Below are 15,888 nucleotides of genomic sequence, written 5' to 3' on the forward strand. Positions count from 1 at the left end.
CTTAATTTTCATTAAACGAGTCTTTATTTTAATTTAATCACACTTTTCAGTCTAATACCTCAATTAGCGAGCTAATGACACCTTTTAAAATCATATGGTAATGGCTCTAGGGTAGTAGGGTGTTACAACTTGGTATCAGAGCGAGCCAAGGTTTATGGTTCCTATAGATTGACCGAACATGTACGCTCGCTGCCAGAGACAAGCTCGACTTAAGGCTAGTTGGTATTAAGTGCAATATTTGTTTTTACTGCTTATTTGAATTGCCTTATCTGCTATAATAGAGAGCATGATGTATATGTATGTATTTTGTGGGAATGAGACTTGGTAATTGATGCATGAGCATTATGGACTTGCATCCTGGTATGCATATTGTATATGGCTATTGTGTTGTTTGGCCTTGCTAATGGTATAATTCTGGATAAGAATATCAAGGTTGTTAAGTTAGGTTATTGGCTGCAGATAGATTTGGAAGTTTTGTATCCAAGGCATTCAACTGGATCATGCATTGTTAATGGTGGGATTGAGAATGACAGTTGAGGCCAGAGACTTCCATCTGCCTCCTGGGATTGGCAATAGATGTTTGCTGGCATGCAAGCAAGATTGCAAAAGTAAGAGGAAGAGATTAGGTGGTTGAGACAACGAGTTCTATTAGGGAACACAACCTTGTGTGTGTTGGCAATAATGGCACCAGCTACGGTTCAAACTGAGGGTGGAAATAGATAGGAATTATTGTATGAAAGATTCCAGAAGTATCATCCTCCAATTTCTGATGGAGGTTTGGATCTGTTCAGAGCTGAACAGTGGATGGGCATGATTAGCTCCATCCTTGGCTATATAGGAGCAAAAGACAACGAAAGAGTGGCTTGTGACACGTACATGCTGCGGGAGGATGCTTGAACGTGTTGGGAAGTTGTATCCCAGACCAGGAATGTTGTCAGGATGGGTTGAGAGGAATTCAGACAATGGTTCAATGAGAGGCACTACTATGATGCATTTTGAATTGCGAAGAACAATGAGTTTATGAACTCGGTTCAAGGTAGTAAGACAGTGACAGAGTATGCCAATGAATTTCATATATTGGCCAAATTCGCTTTTGATTTGGTACCAACAAATGTGGCCCGGAATGAGCGATGCATTTTAGGATTGAACTCTAGGATGGCCCAGAGCGTTAGGATCGCTCCAGTATATTAGATTGTTACCTATGCTTGGGCAGTAGGGAGGGCCCTTGTTATAGAGGACGCATAAGATGAGACATGAAGTGAGAGTGTCGTAGGGCGGGAAACTCATGCAATGGTATCCCCATTTGCGGGATCAGGTAGGGGCAGAGGCCCAGTAATCAAGAAAGAAAGACCCCTGATAATTCTACTACTCTTAGTCCTAACAAGAGGGGTCATAGTATTCAGGGCGACCGCTAGAACGACGATGAGGTCTGGAGGAGTTACCTAGTATGCGCCAGGTGCATGAGACTCCATCTGGGAGAATGCCGAGCAAAGGCATGTTTCCTATGTGGAATAGTAGGGAAAATCAAAAGGAATTTCCTGAAGTCAAAGAAGGAAAAACCAAAGAGTACAAATAGCTCTACCCCAGCTCAAGTGTCTGTCTCGACATGGTTAGAGCCTGAGGCTAGTCCCTCAGAGACGGCAGGTCAGCTTTCCAGCTCCTGTACTTTTATATTGGGCTAATTGAGTCTGATGCTATGTATCTCTTAGTGGGAACATAGGTACGTTGTACATACCGTATGGTTATTACCATATGGGGCTTGAGATCGTGTGTCTGCTAAGGAAAGTTGATAATTTCCAAGAAATGGGTCAGAGTATTATGGGTGGAAAGTTAGTAGTAATAACTGATTGCATTGTTATATGATGATTGCAGTGTGATCCTAAGTATGGATTAGTTTGCCAAGTAAGGGATCACCATGGACTAAAAGAGAGGATGGTGACTTCCGAGTTTAAAAAGGAAGGATTCAATTCTGTTCAAGAGATGAGTAGCTATGGTGGTAGATACCACTAGGGTTATATCAGTCAGACCAAATGAAAACTGGATCAGATAGTAAGGTTTCATATGGGTTCACAAGGTTTTGTTGGGATCCCTCTCGCATCAAGGAACTGAGTACGCTACGAAATTAAGGAAGGGATAGAACCGGTCTCATAGACTTCATGAAGAATGACACTAGCTAAGCAGCAAGAATTAAAAGTTAAGTTTAGGAGGTTATTTGAGTTGAGGGTTAATCAGACAGAGCATCTTATCAAGGGACACGTCAACACCGTTTGTCAAGAAGAAGGCCAAGTCTGCAATGATGTGTACTGCATATGGATAGCCAAATAAAGTAATTGTTAAGAACATATATCCATTGCCAAGAATGAAGGAATGTTTTTCCAGTTGCAAAGTAGGACAATGCTCTTAGGAATTGACCCTCAATCTGGTCATTACAGTTAAGGATCAAAGAAAGAGGCATTTTTGCCGCTCGCACCAAGTTTGATGTGATGGGTTATTAGTGAAGGCTCTCAAACCGATCAATATTCTAGTGGCCCATGTAAACTCAACAAGTAGAGAATACAGGGATGATTTGGACAGGTCATATCTAGCTTGATCGAGAATGTTTTGGCCTACTTCCTGTTAAGAACATAATACAAGTAATACCTAAGTTGATACTACTGAGGCTGAGGAAGCGGGGATTACTGGTAAAATTCTAGAAGAGATAAAGTTTTGATTTTTCCAGAGGATATTCAAGGTCACGTTATGGGATCATGTATGATGTAAGTAGGATAGAAACCGTAAGGAAATTGCTAAAGGAACGCCTTAGGGGTGAGAAGCACGGTGAGACCGGTAAGACACCTCGGCTTTTACTTGAAGCATCTCCGGGGATTGTTATACCCTTGATTAAAGTAACATAGAAACCTAAAGTTTTTCTAAATGGATAGTCGCGTGCCAGATTCTCAAAGGTCGAAATAGGATTGTGTTGCGATATTTTTGCTATGCAAGTGCACACAGTCGCAATTTGTAATAAAATGGTAAAAACCAAGTATCATCCTTAAGGACTGATTTATCAATTACCAATCAATCAATCTTTTTAATTCTATTTGATTAAACAATTTCAGAGATTTCAAACAAAGAAGAATACTAACGAAGCACAATGAAAGTTTAAACAAAATAACAGAGAAAATGAAATTAGGACAATTATAATCCTCTATTTTCCACCCTTTTATTTCCTAATGCAAGAATTATATCCTCTTCTCCCTATTCAAGAACAAGTTGCAAAAACAATTCATAATCTGGTTAAGATTTACAAAATTCAATCTAAATGAAAACTTCCTATATTTCTATGGTAAGTTGAATCATGAAGAATGCATTAAACACACAACTCAGAAAAATAGGCAAACAATTTAGATACTTTCGTTCTAAATTGAATTTGCATCCAAACAATCAAAGCATATCAAATTTCACTTTTCAGATTTCAATTTGATTTCATGAAATAACAATTAGAGGTGATCAATCAATAATTGCACAAGTAACACAGATTGTAAGGAATTGAAAGAGATGAAGAAGAACATGAATTCTGCATTAATCCATAAAAAGGGTTTCCAAAAGATTCACATAATAGCCCTAAAGGAGAAATTAGCCCATAATATTCATTCTAGCAGCCATACAATTCAATTACAAACATGAAAATATTAAAGATAGATGATGAAAACTCAAGAATGGATCCTCCAATGGTGTCCTCCACTTTCTACCGTCGTCTCCCTCCGTTCAAAACTCCCAAAAGTGCCTCACGCCCCTCCTTAATCGTCATTTAACCTAATTAGTGTTTTGTTAAGCTTGAAATGACTAAAAAGTCCTTAATTAAAAAATCTGCATTTTTCTCATTTCTAGACACATCCTGCGGTTGCAGGATGTCATTCCTGCAGTTGCAGGAATGCTCTAGAAATGCAAAACATTCTCTGGAGCTGCGGCCGCAAGACACACTTCCTGCAGTCGCAGGAAGTGCTCCGAAACACGTTTTCCACCAATCTTTTTGTCATTTTGTCTATGTTTCCACACCTAAGTCACCTAAGTCATTTGACACCTGAAAACATACAAAAACAAACGTAAAATAGAACAAAACAAAACAAACACCAAATACTTTACCTGAAAAACACATAGATAAATGAGTCTAAAACTCACTTATCAAACTTCCCCAAACTTAGCATTTGCTCGCCCTCGAGCAAAGAAAACACGACTCAAGATAAACTAAACAAATAAATATGGACACTAAACAAATGAATCAAGATAACCACAATGTTTTTAAAGCCTCAAAATTAATGAATGACAAGAAAATATAATTTTCGAAAAATAACTGACAAATAATCCAGATTTTCAATCCAACCACTTCTTCAACTTACCTTAACCCATTGATCACTTTTGTCTACTCAATCATGAACAGTAAATAAATCATATTTAAAATAATTTACACATGCTGAACTCTCACCAACAATCCATCAATTCTCAAATTTCCATATGCTTGCTAACTTATTACTCTCCACTAATATAAATCAATGCATGTTCAAGAATCAAAAGGTCTTTTAAAGCTTGTATTGAGAGGCTTAGGTAACGGTAGATAAAATAGTCATTTAGGCTCATCTATACCATAAGCACATAATCCAAACAACCCAAACCTGATATCTACATTGTAATCCAAACAACCCCAAATTTCCCTTTATATTCCAAGATTGAGAAGAATTCACACTAATTGTATCTTTTTTTTTTTCGGAAACTACACTTCCCCAAACTTATGTTTTTTCAATGTGAACAAATATAAGAAGTGTAATTTATTTTCAATCTCTTTCTTCTTTTCTTTTTCAGAATTTTCCTCTCAATCTTTCCTTTTATTTTTCTATTGTTACAACCACATCAAACAATAACACCCAATACAATTCAATCCCCAATTTACATGTTTATATGCTCATGGTATAAATCAAGGGAATGAAAAAAATAATTAAGTGTTCAACTAGGCTCAAAATAAGTGGTTAACAATAAAAAATTATACTTTTAGGCTCAAAAAAGGGGTAACTAAGGATAAATTAATCAAGGATGGCTTGAAAGGCTCAAACGTTCCAAAAAAATCGCCTAAATCATCTTCCTAAACAAGCATTGTCTATGATTTCGCCTCAAATAGTAAGCAAGCAAGTTCTAGAATTTGTTCATACATTCTTTCCACATTCAAAATTCAGCAAGTGTAAACTTATTTAAATGCAAGAATTTACCAATCATGATCAAATATTCAGTTTTACAATAAATTAAAGTAATCCAAAGAAGTGGTTAAACCAAGCACACAGATTGTTTTTACAATCAAGCATATTTTTCTCGAATTATATTACAAGTCATTCACGTATTCTCATCGGCTAATCATTGTTATCTTGATTCGACAAACTCTCTAGACACCCTAACACATAACACAATTAACAATTTTAACAAAACACAAAACACAAAACACCAAACAAAACACAAATAAGAAAATTCCCCTTCCCCAAACTTAATAAAAACATTGTCCCCAATGTTTAAATAAAAGCTAAGGAAAGAAAACTTACCTGACTCGACTCACGATGAAGGACCAGCCTCGTCATCCCCCTCAGGTGGAGGATACGCAAAATTGGGTGGTTGTGGATATGGTGGAAATCCACTTGTGGCAATGCCAAAATGAGTGGTGAAGGCTTGGTTGTAGGCATATTGATTCTGCACTTTTTTTTTTATCATTTTTCGATTTTTTTTCACGTATTTCACGATTCCAGAATCAACAATATTTACAAGAAAATTAAAATTAAACAAAAACTAACTAAAAAAAATAAAAATTGTCTCAACTAAAATAGCTTAAAAAAAGCTTAAATGAACTTGGGGTGCCTCCCAATGGCGCTGTCGTTAACGTCATTTAGCCGGACGCTGAACTCTCTACACCTTCAACTTGGGTCAAGTCCACCCCTTGCATCCTTGAGAGCCATTGTGTCATACGAGGATAATTCCCTTCTATTGTTGAGAATATTGAAATTATCCCCAATGTCATCGAAACCTTCAAAATTGCCACACAATAATCTTTTCATACTACGTCGAACTGTTCGAAATCGTTCTTTGGTCTTCTTCTTTTTTTTTACCAATTGATTCTTGACAATCATTCACCACATCAACTCTACAGCAGGTAGGAATCTCAGTTGCTGCAAAAACATTAAAACTTATTTCCTCATTTTGGACTCGCAACCTTAACTCCCCCTTTTGTACGTCGATTAAAGCTCGTCCTGTGGCTAAGAATGGCCTTCCAAGAATGATTGGGACGTTGGCATCCTCCTCCATATCAAGTACAATAAAGTCTGTTGGGAAGATGAACTTGTCCACTTTTACCAAAACATCTTCAATAATACCCCGAGGATGTGCTATTGACCTGTCTGCCAACTGAAGAGTCACTGTTGTAGGTCTTGCTTCCCCAAGCTTCAATCTTCTGAACACAGAAAGCGGCATTAGATTAATGCTCGCCCCCAAATCACATAGAGCATTCATGCTCTCAAAATTCCCAATAGTGCAGGGTATTGTGAAACTCCCAGGATCTCTAAGTTTCTGAGGAAGCTTCCTTTGTAGAATGGCGCTGCACTCTTTAGTGAGTGCCACCGTCTCATAATCCTCCATCATCCTCTTCTTGGAAAGTATTTCCTTCATAAAATTCACATAACTTGGCATTTGTTCAAGTGCCTCGGCAAAAGGTATGTTAATGTGAAGTTTTCGAAAAATATCTAGAAACTTCGAAAATTGTTTGTCAAGTGTCTTCTTTTGAAGTCGCTGAGGATATGGAATCTTGATGTGGTGCTCATAACTCACTGGTGACTGATTCTTCTCAAGGTCTTCAATAACCTCTTCTTCTACCTTACCCTCATTCTCAACTTCAACTTTTGGTGCAGGTATAGACTTCTTGACTGACTCTTCCAACTTCTTCCCACTCCTCAAAGAGATTGCATTGCACTGCTCTTTAGGATTCACCTTTGTATTACTTGGCAAATTTCCTTGAGGCCTACTTTGTAACATATTTGCCAATTAACCAACTTGCATCTCAAGATTCCTGATGGATGAGCGAGTTTCTGTCATAAATTGCATTTGAGTGTTGGTGAGGGTCAATAATTCAGCTTGCAATTCATTAGGCCTTTCAGGTGGAGCTTGATTCATTGATTGTTGAGGCCTAGGCTATTGTGATGAAGAGGCTTGATGCATAGGTGGCTGAGGCATGTTGTTTTGAAATTGGCCCTGAAACTAAGGTTGCTAGCCTTGATTATTCTTCCAAGAAAAATTGGGGTGATTTCGCCACCCAGGATTGTAAGTATTGGAGAATGGATTATTGAGTGGCCTCTGAAAGTTTTCCACCGCTTGAACCTGAGCGTGATCCATTGGAGTGTTATTATTCATACTGATAGGGCACTGATCGATAGAGTGAGAACCACCACAAATTTCACTCCTAACTGCCATTTGAACTGCATTAGCAGATACAGTGCTCTGTTGTAACTGCTTTGTCAAGGAGGCTACTTGTGCTGTTAAGGCAGTGATTGCATCCAGCTCATGCATCCCAGCTACCTTTCTGACCCCCGATGATCTTTCCTCAGACCACTGATGATTATTTGTGGCCATGTCCTCCAGCAGCTCATAAGCACCAGTTGCACTCTTGCTCATAAAAGTACCACCCGCTGCAGCATCAATAATGGTTCTAGTAGTAGGACATAGACCATTATAAAAATTCTGCACTAACATCCACTGTTCAATGCCATGATGAGGACATCTTCTCAAAATTTCTTTGAACCGTTCCCAAGCTTCATACAATGATTCTCCACCATTCTGGCAAAAATTATTGATTTCTCCCCTCAATTTAGCAGCTTTAGAAGGAGGGAAGAATTTTGACAAAAACTTCTGAGCCAAATCTTGCCAGGTAAATATAGATTTCGGTTGCAAAGAGTTCAGCCAACTTTTAGCTCTATCCCTCAGAGAAAATGGGAAAAGCCTAAGTTTAATAGTGTCATCACTCACCCCATTGTATTTAAAAGTTCCACACAGCTCCAGAAAATCAGACTAATGGGTGTGAGGATCTTCAGAAGGCAACCCATTAAATTGAACAGAGGATTGCACCATTTGTAGAATAGCTGGCTTGATCTCAAAGTTGTTAGCCTCTACAGCTGGTGGGCATATACTGTTTTGTACTCCCGTCAGAGTGGGCAGTACATAGTCTCTCAGGCTCCTCTCATCAATGTTCTGAGCTTGACCCCCTTGTGCAATTCCAGGAATTAAAGCATTCCTGTCATCCCCATCATTCTGTGCCATCTTCAAAGACTTCTGGGCTTCCCACTTGTTCTTTCTATTTTGCTTGCAAGACTTTTCAATCTCAGGATTCAAAGGAACAAGATTGTCTGCTCCTCTTCTGCTACGCATATAACACAATTCACCTGAGATAGACAAATTAAGCAACTAAACAAATTAGAAACAAGAGAAATTAAAATCAAATTAGAATAAAAATTAATCAGACTGATATTGATAATTATTTTCAGTCCCCGGCAACGGCGCCAAAAACTTGTTGCGATATTTTAGCTATGCAAGTGCACATAGTCGAAATTTGTAATAAAATGGTAAAAACCAAATATCATCCTCAAGGACTGATTTATCAATTACCAATCAATCAATCTTTTTAATTATATTTGATTAAACAATTTCAGAGATTTCAAACAAAGAAGAATACTAACGAAGCATAATGAAAGTTTAAACAAAATAACAGAGAAAATGAAATTAGGACAATTATGATCCTCTATTTTCCACCCTTTTATTTCCTAATGCAAGAATTATATCCCCTTCTCCCTATTCAAGAATAAGTTGCAAAAACAATTCATAATCTGGTTAAGATTTACAAAATTCAATCTAAATGACAACTTCCTATATTTCTATTGTAAGTTGAATCATGAAGAAGGCATTAAACACGCAACTCAGAAAAATAGGCAAACAATTTAGATACTTTCGTTCTAAATTGAATTTGCATCCAAACAATCAAAGCATATCAAATTTCACTTTTCAGATTTCAATTTGATTCATGAAATAACAATTAGAGGTGATCAATCAATAATTGCACAAGTAACACATATTGTAAGGAATTGAAAGAGATGAAGAAGAACATGAATTCTGCATTAATCCATAAAAAGGGTTTCCAAAAGATTCACATAATAGCCCTAAAGGAGAAATTAGCCCATAATATTCATTCTAGCAGTCATAGAATTCAATTACAAACATGAAAATATTAAAGATAGATGATGAAAACTCAAGAATGGATCCTCCAATGGTGTCCTCCACTTTCCGCCGTCGTCTCCCTCCGTTCAGAACTCCCAAAAGTGCCTCACACCCCTCCTTAATCGTCATTTAACCTAATTAGTGTTTCGTTAAGCTTGAAATGACTAAAAAGTCCTTAATTAAAAAATCTGTGTTTTTCTCATTTCTAGACACATCCTGCGGTAGCAGGATGTCATTCCTGCAGTTGCGGGAATGCTCTAGAAATGCAAAAACTTCTCTGTAGCTGCGGCCGCAAGACACACTTCCTGCGGTCGCAGGAAGTTCTCCGACACACGTTTTCCACCAATTTTTTTGTCATTTTGTCTATGTTTCCACGATGTTTCCACACCTAAGTCACCTAAGTCCTTTGACACCTGAAATCATACAAAAACAAACGTAAAATAGAACAAAAAAAAACAAACACCTAATACTTTACCTGAAAAACACATAGATAAATGAGTCTAAAACTCACTTATCAGATTGATCCACGCGCCATGGTATTAGGATATGCACGTGATGGACTGGTATGGGAGGATGGTGCAATGGACACTGTCCTTGCTTAGAACATGGAGTATTAGTGCGGTGCATCAAGGATTAGGGTGCGCCTGTATATGCACTAAAAGAATGATTGTCTGTACCTCACAGTGGATGAAGGGATAAGGACTTAGATGTTCTACATGGATGTCGAGTTGACAGTAATGTCGGTTAGCCACGGTTAGGGTGGAGTAATGACCGGGATCTGTTTGGAATCTGTGATTGATAATTGGCAGATATACTTCTATGAACAAACGATAAAACACTGAAAGAAGATCTAGAAGGAATGGTTGAGAATCCTACCACTTTGGCATAGATAGGTTAAGATATGCAGATTGGATGAGTTATCCGATGGATGCTGGCGTTAAGGGGAAGATACGGGACAAGCCTTAGGTTACCCCTTACGATTATTGTATCCAGGAAGTTTGAATGGGTGTTAAGACCAAAATTTGTATATTGGGAGGCGCACGACCTAATCTTTAAGTAAGTGAGAGATGATAATCAAAAGCCAGAAGGCTATTATGACTCTAAAATTATGAAGGAATAAAATTATGAACCCTAAAAGTGGATCACCTAAGATGGCAAATGAGGTGGATGCGAAAAGTTGTGACGTGACTTATTGCTCTAACACACTATGGTTTTGTGAGTGAGGTATCAACCGAGTGAGTGTGTACAAAAGGAGACCGTACGTCTCCATTGGACACTAAAGTCGATGGTGTCAGATTGAGACCTATAGGTTCCCAAGTTCTGGAAAAGGGTCATAGAGTGGTTCTGAGAAGGATATTGTGAGATAGGGAACGAGAAGTGCTTATTCCAGAAAATGAACCTAGGGATAGAAAGTATTTTGGTTCAGAATTGGCTCAGGGGACCAGTGAAATTATTAAGGATCATTAGGGTAGGAGTGTCTGCGTTATTAAAAGGACATAAGAGTTCGCAAATCTAAATATCGGAACGTGGAGCTCCAGGATTGAGGACTTTGTATTTCTCTGAGTATTATGAACTAACAAGGATAAAATGGTTTGGAAAGGAAATAGGGGTTTGAATCTAGATTTGATATATTTGTGAGATCTAATAGGGATAAGGCCAGGGGCCTACAGATTAGCCTTACCCCAACATGGGTAGAGGCTCATAAGGTGTTACTGTAACGACCAAAATTCCCTAATGTGGCTTAATGCCTGGATTAGGGGGCCGGAAGGGCCATAATTGATTTAATATGAAATTATGTGACTATATGCATGATTATGTGAGTTATATTATTATATGATGATGATTGCATGCATGTGGATCCATTTATTATTAGAAGGGTATTTTGGTAATTTGGCCCATTGAGGGCATATATGTATATTTTCATGCATTTTTATGACTTATGGAAGAGAGCACATTATAATGTGGATTTTTTCGATCTATTCGACATGAGACGATCTTATAATGCAAGTTAGCGGTTTGGTCATACCAGAGTTAGCCCGGGTTGAGTCTCGGGGTAATTTGATGATTAGTACATTACCGGGAATTAAAGGGTAATGGATTATGATTTAATTATTTATTGAGAATAACGGGAATTTGAGGACGTTAATTATAATTAGCGGGATAAGTGGGAAATTACTATTTTGCCCTTGGTGGCTTAAAAAGGGATTAAATGGACATAGGGGCATTTTGGTCTTTTGACCAAGGGATATATTTTAAATTAGGATGGCTGGTTGTAGAAGGAATTAAGCAGCAAAAACAGAGACTCATCTCTTTCTCTCTCCCGATTCTTTCTTCTTCTTCTTCTTCTTCTTCTTTTTGGCTTGAATTTTGAAGTGAGCTTGAGGATCAAAGCTTGGGAATCAAGGCTTGTGAGCTTAGGTTATTGGTTCAGCCATTGGAAGGGGTTCAATTCAAGTCAAGGGTAAGAATTATAAGCTTTATTTTTTGGATTGCTTTGTTTTTAAGTTAGTTCTTGAGCTTTAAGGTTTGATTTTTGAAGTGGTTATTTGGTGTGGATTTAAATGATTTGAAGATTGGGTTTTGAGGATTTTGTGCCATTGAGATGACTAGGAACTTTGTTTATAATATTTGGGTATGTTTGGATAGGTTTTTTTGAAGGATTTAAAGTGTGAAAATTGGAGTTTCATGGCTGTGTTCATGGTTGGGTCGCGACCCTTTTATTGTGTGCTGCAGCCTAGGCTTGCATAAAAAGAGGTTTTTAGCTGTTGGGGGCACTTTGGGCCGCTGCCCCTTTTTGTCAGGTTGCAGTCCACGACGCAGACAGAGAGCGGTTTAGCACCTGTTCTTGATCAGAACGTGGCCTGGGATTTTGGGGCCGCGGCCCAAAAGGGCAGAATTGGCCAAAATGGGTTTTTATTGATGGGAACTTAAACCTAAGGGCTTGGGATCAATCCTACTACCCAGTTTGGTAGGATTCGATGTCCCGGAGGCTAGGACTCAGTTCAAAAGCCTTTATTTACTCATTATTGACGAAATTCCATATTTGGTTATGACTAGGTGACCACTATGGAACTAAAGGATTGATCGTTCTCAAAGGTCGTTCTTTTATTATTTATCACTCGAACTAGAGGTAAGAAAACTGCACCCAGTATATGACATGCATGGTTATTGATGAAGCATGTTGAGTGCTCTATATATTGACATTGATTGCACAGTAAATGCATAGCAGCTTTGCTTATTTGTGAATTGTACTGACTTGTTAGTCAGAAACGGCAATGGTGTCAGTATTGATTGTGAAGCTGGGACTTATTAGTCATGTTTGGCAGTAGTACTGAGCACTGGTCGTATGGAATTGACCTATGAGTCAAGAATGATATTAGCGTGTTTAATGCAAGCCGAAAAGATTAGATCTAATCGACATAAGCATTATCATCATAAGTATGAAATGCTTGACCAACCTTAAGTTCGATGAAAACAAAAGCGCTTGCCTAGTCTAAAGGCTAGTTACTTAGAGCCAGAGCCAAAAGGCCCAGGTGACCCTAATGTCACATGGCTTAGGGTGCAGAGCCCAAGTTCGTAACTTATTAGTTACTTATCTGATTCAAGTTTGTGACTTATTAGTTACTTATATGATACAAGTTTTTGACTCCATAGTCACTTATCTGGTTTAAGTTCGTGACTCCATAGTCACTTATATGGTTTAAGTTTGTGACTCCATATTCACTTATCTGGTTCAAGTTCGTGACTCCATAGTCACTTATCTGATTAGGGTTACAAGCCCCAGCATGATTACCAGAATCTTGATATTACATATATGCAGTAATAAGTTTCTTGATGAGGCTCACAGGTGCTATGTGGTGTAGGTAAAGGTAAAGAAAATCTCACCCAACCTTGAGTGGAGAGCTTAGGTGTCGATGTGTACATATGTAGTCGCTTGACCACCACGACCAAGGTGCTTCTCAAAGGAACTAGGGGTTAACCCTACATTTTGCCGCTTAGGTCGGCGGGTTGTAATTTTTACACTGTAATGACCATTTTGGATTGTAAATAACTTGTAAATGCTTTTATGGGACCATGTATAGTTTTATATTTTTAAATAAAATATATCCATTCCTTTTGATCAAGATTTTTTTCACCTTAGCCTATTAATAACACCTAGATGCACGCTTATAACGAAATGACTCGTTTATCGAGTTAAGCACTGTTTAAAGTCCACAGTAACGGTCTTGGAGTAACTAGGGCATTACAGTTACTGGTGCCAATGTTAAGGAAAGGAGTGTCGAGTACAACCCCTGATTGGGAGTGGAGACCTTGGAAATTCAGTGAAACTTATTGTGTAAGGAAAAGCTAGTGGAAATTCTGGATAGAGGGATAAAGTCATACAGATTAAAACTATCCTTCTTATGAGGGTGTTACAAGGTAAAGGACTTGACTCTGGAGTTATAATCAGGTTTGCAGAAGTAGTATCCCGAGATGTTTGAATAAATTTTGAGGAGGAAATTTTAATAAGGATGGGATAGTTGTAACATCGCAAATTTGTTATTAAGGCTTTGTGCCTTGAAACTATGCCTGGAGGGCCTAATTGGAATGATATGTGTGATTATTGGATTATGCGTGTGATTATGTGATATAAATTATTTGTGTGGTAATGAGACTAGATAAGCATGTTTATGTGTATTAAATATGCATGCGGGCCCATTTCTATAAATTGGGGCATGTTTGTAATTTTGGCTCGTTGAGGGCATAAATGTAATTATGTATGTGTTGGGAGTGAGACCCCAGTGTTGTGGAGATGTATCTGAGATGTGTGGTCTGAGGCGGTTCTAGGGAGCGGAAAAGTCACAACGGGGTCGAATACCTAGCTTGGGGTGAACCTAGGGGTATTTTGGGAATGTAGCACGTGTTTGGGATTACCAGGTAATGGGTAGTGATTTAGCGATTATTTGGGTATGTCTGGATTAAATGAGGATTTATAGGACTATTCGAGGAATTAGCGAGAATATGGAAAATGACAGGATTGCCCTTGGAGGCATTAGGTGGCTAGGGATTTATCCAGGGGTAGCTTAGTAATTTCGAAGCCGATGATAGACTTGGACTTTCCTTAAACTCTAGAGCTATTCAAAAGGAGAAGGGAAACATTTAGACACAAATCTCTCTCAACAATTCTCTCTCTCGATGCTCACTCTCTCTCACCAGGCTTGGAGGTTTTTGGTGAATTCTTGGGGAGATTGGTTGAGGATTTGAAGAATTTGAAGCTTGAAGTGATTGGGATCTAGCTTAAGGTCGGAATCATCACTAAGGTAAGTATTTATTCTAGCTTTTGTTTAATTTTTGCGGCTGTGATTTAGAGGTTTGCTTAGGTTCAAACTTAGGATCTGATTTTTTATTTTGATGAGTTTATGGGATAAGTTTTGGGGTGTTTTTACTGCTGATATTTCCTTGATATAAATTCTAGACTGAATTATAGGTTTAAGGATTGATTTGGGTGGATTTTTGAGAGTTTTGCTCGTAGAAATGCATGAAGATTTCTGGGTTTTGGGCTCGAGCCGTGACCCTGTTCTTTAGGCATCGCAGCCCGTGTGTGCGAAGAGGCTGGGAGTCTCTGAAATTTTGCCTAGGCGTCCCAGCGCAAGTAGGGTGTGCCACGACTCGTGTTCTTGTAGCATCTTGGAATTTTACTTAGCTAGATAGTAGTAGCCTGTAGTATTTTAGTTCTCGTGATTATTGGTTCAAGCCGGGATTTAGTTGGAAACTCATAGAAATAGTTATGGTTTTTACAAGTTTAACCTATAGTTTAGAAATATTAATTTTAACATAAAGTTTGATTAATATAGCTGGTCCTAGAAATAATATTTATTATAACCTAAGGTTTAGATAGAATAATTAAGAGCGTGACACTTGTCACATGTATGTTTATTAAGGATTTAAGTATTTTAGATGAATAAATTAATTAAGGATAGATCTAGAAGCTCTAGAACCTTCCAGTAGCTGTTAGGATCAAATTTTACTTATATAAAGTTGTTTTTACCAAATTTCAAGTTTGATGAAAATGTGCAAAAATGTGTTTAAAATATCAGCATATGCCGATATATCGCAGATTTAGGAACCAATACATCGCCTATGGATGATACGAAAAACATGTTGAATTCGCATGAACGAAACCACGAAGGCTCGGGGTATAGAGGGAGGCGATATATAGGCCCTTGGTGACATTTTTTTTAAACTTTGTGGAAACTGATTTAGAAACAACCCTCAACAACCTAGATTTGCTCCTAAAATTTTTTGACCGAGTTCTGGGCATCTATTGCACAGAAAATTCAAATTTATTCGATTATTATTCATTAATTTATTCTTTTTAAAATGGGTTAGTTTCACTCCTTGAACTCTATAAATAAGACCTTTCACTTAGCAATTTCTTTCATTATTCAAGCATTCTTTAGAGCCTTCAACCTGCTAAGTTTATTCTAGAGTATAAACACTAGGGTTTTGGGATTTAAAAGCTTTCCAATCTAGGCTTTTCTAAACACTTGGGACATAAGATAGAGTGATATTTTGGTATTGAGGTGTAGATCGAAGTTCTAGTTTATCCAATGTATTCTTATTCTTAGAGTTAGTTCA

The 15,888-nt window shown here is 37.9% G+C and overlaps 1 non-coding gene across 1 annotated transcript; it reads left to right on the forward strand.

Annotated features, from left to right (window-relative positions):
* The first annotated feature begins 7,765 nt into the window (after positions 1 to 7,765).
* LOC133820525 (small nucleolar RNA R71) lies at positions 7,766 to 7,872 on the forward strand. Its single transcript, XR_009886933.1, has one exon. It is a non-coding gene; the product is annotated as a small nucleolar RNA R71 (small nucleolar RNA).
* Positions 7,873 to 15,888: the final 8,016 nt, after the last annotated feature.

The sequence above is a fragment of the Humulus lupulus genome, chromosome 2 (genome assembly GCF_963169125.1).
Source record: "Humulus lupulus chromosome 2, drHumLupu1.1, whole genome shotgun sequence".
NCBI classification, from domain to species: domain Eukaryota; kingdom Viridiplantae; phylum Streptophyta; class Magnoliopsida; order Rosales; family Cannabaceae; genus Humulus; species Humulus lupulus.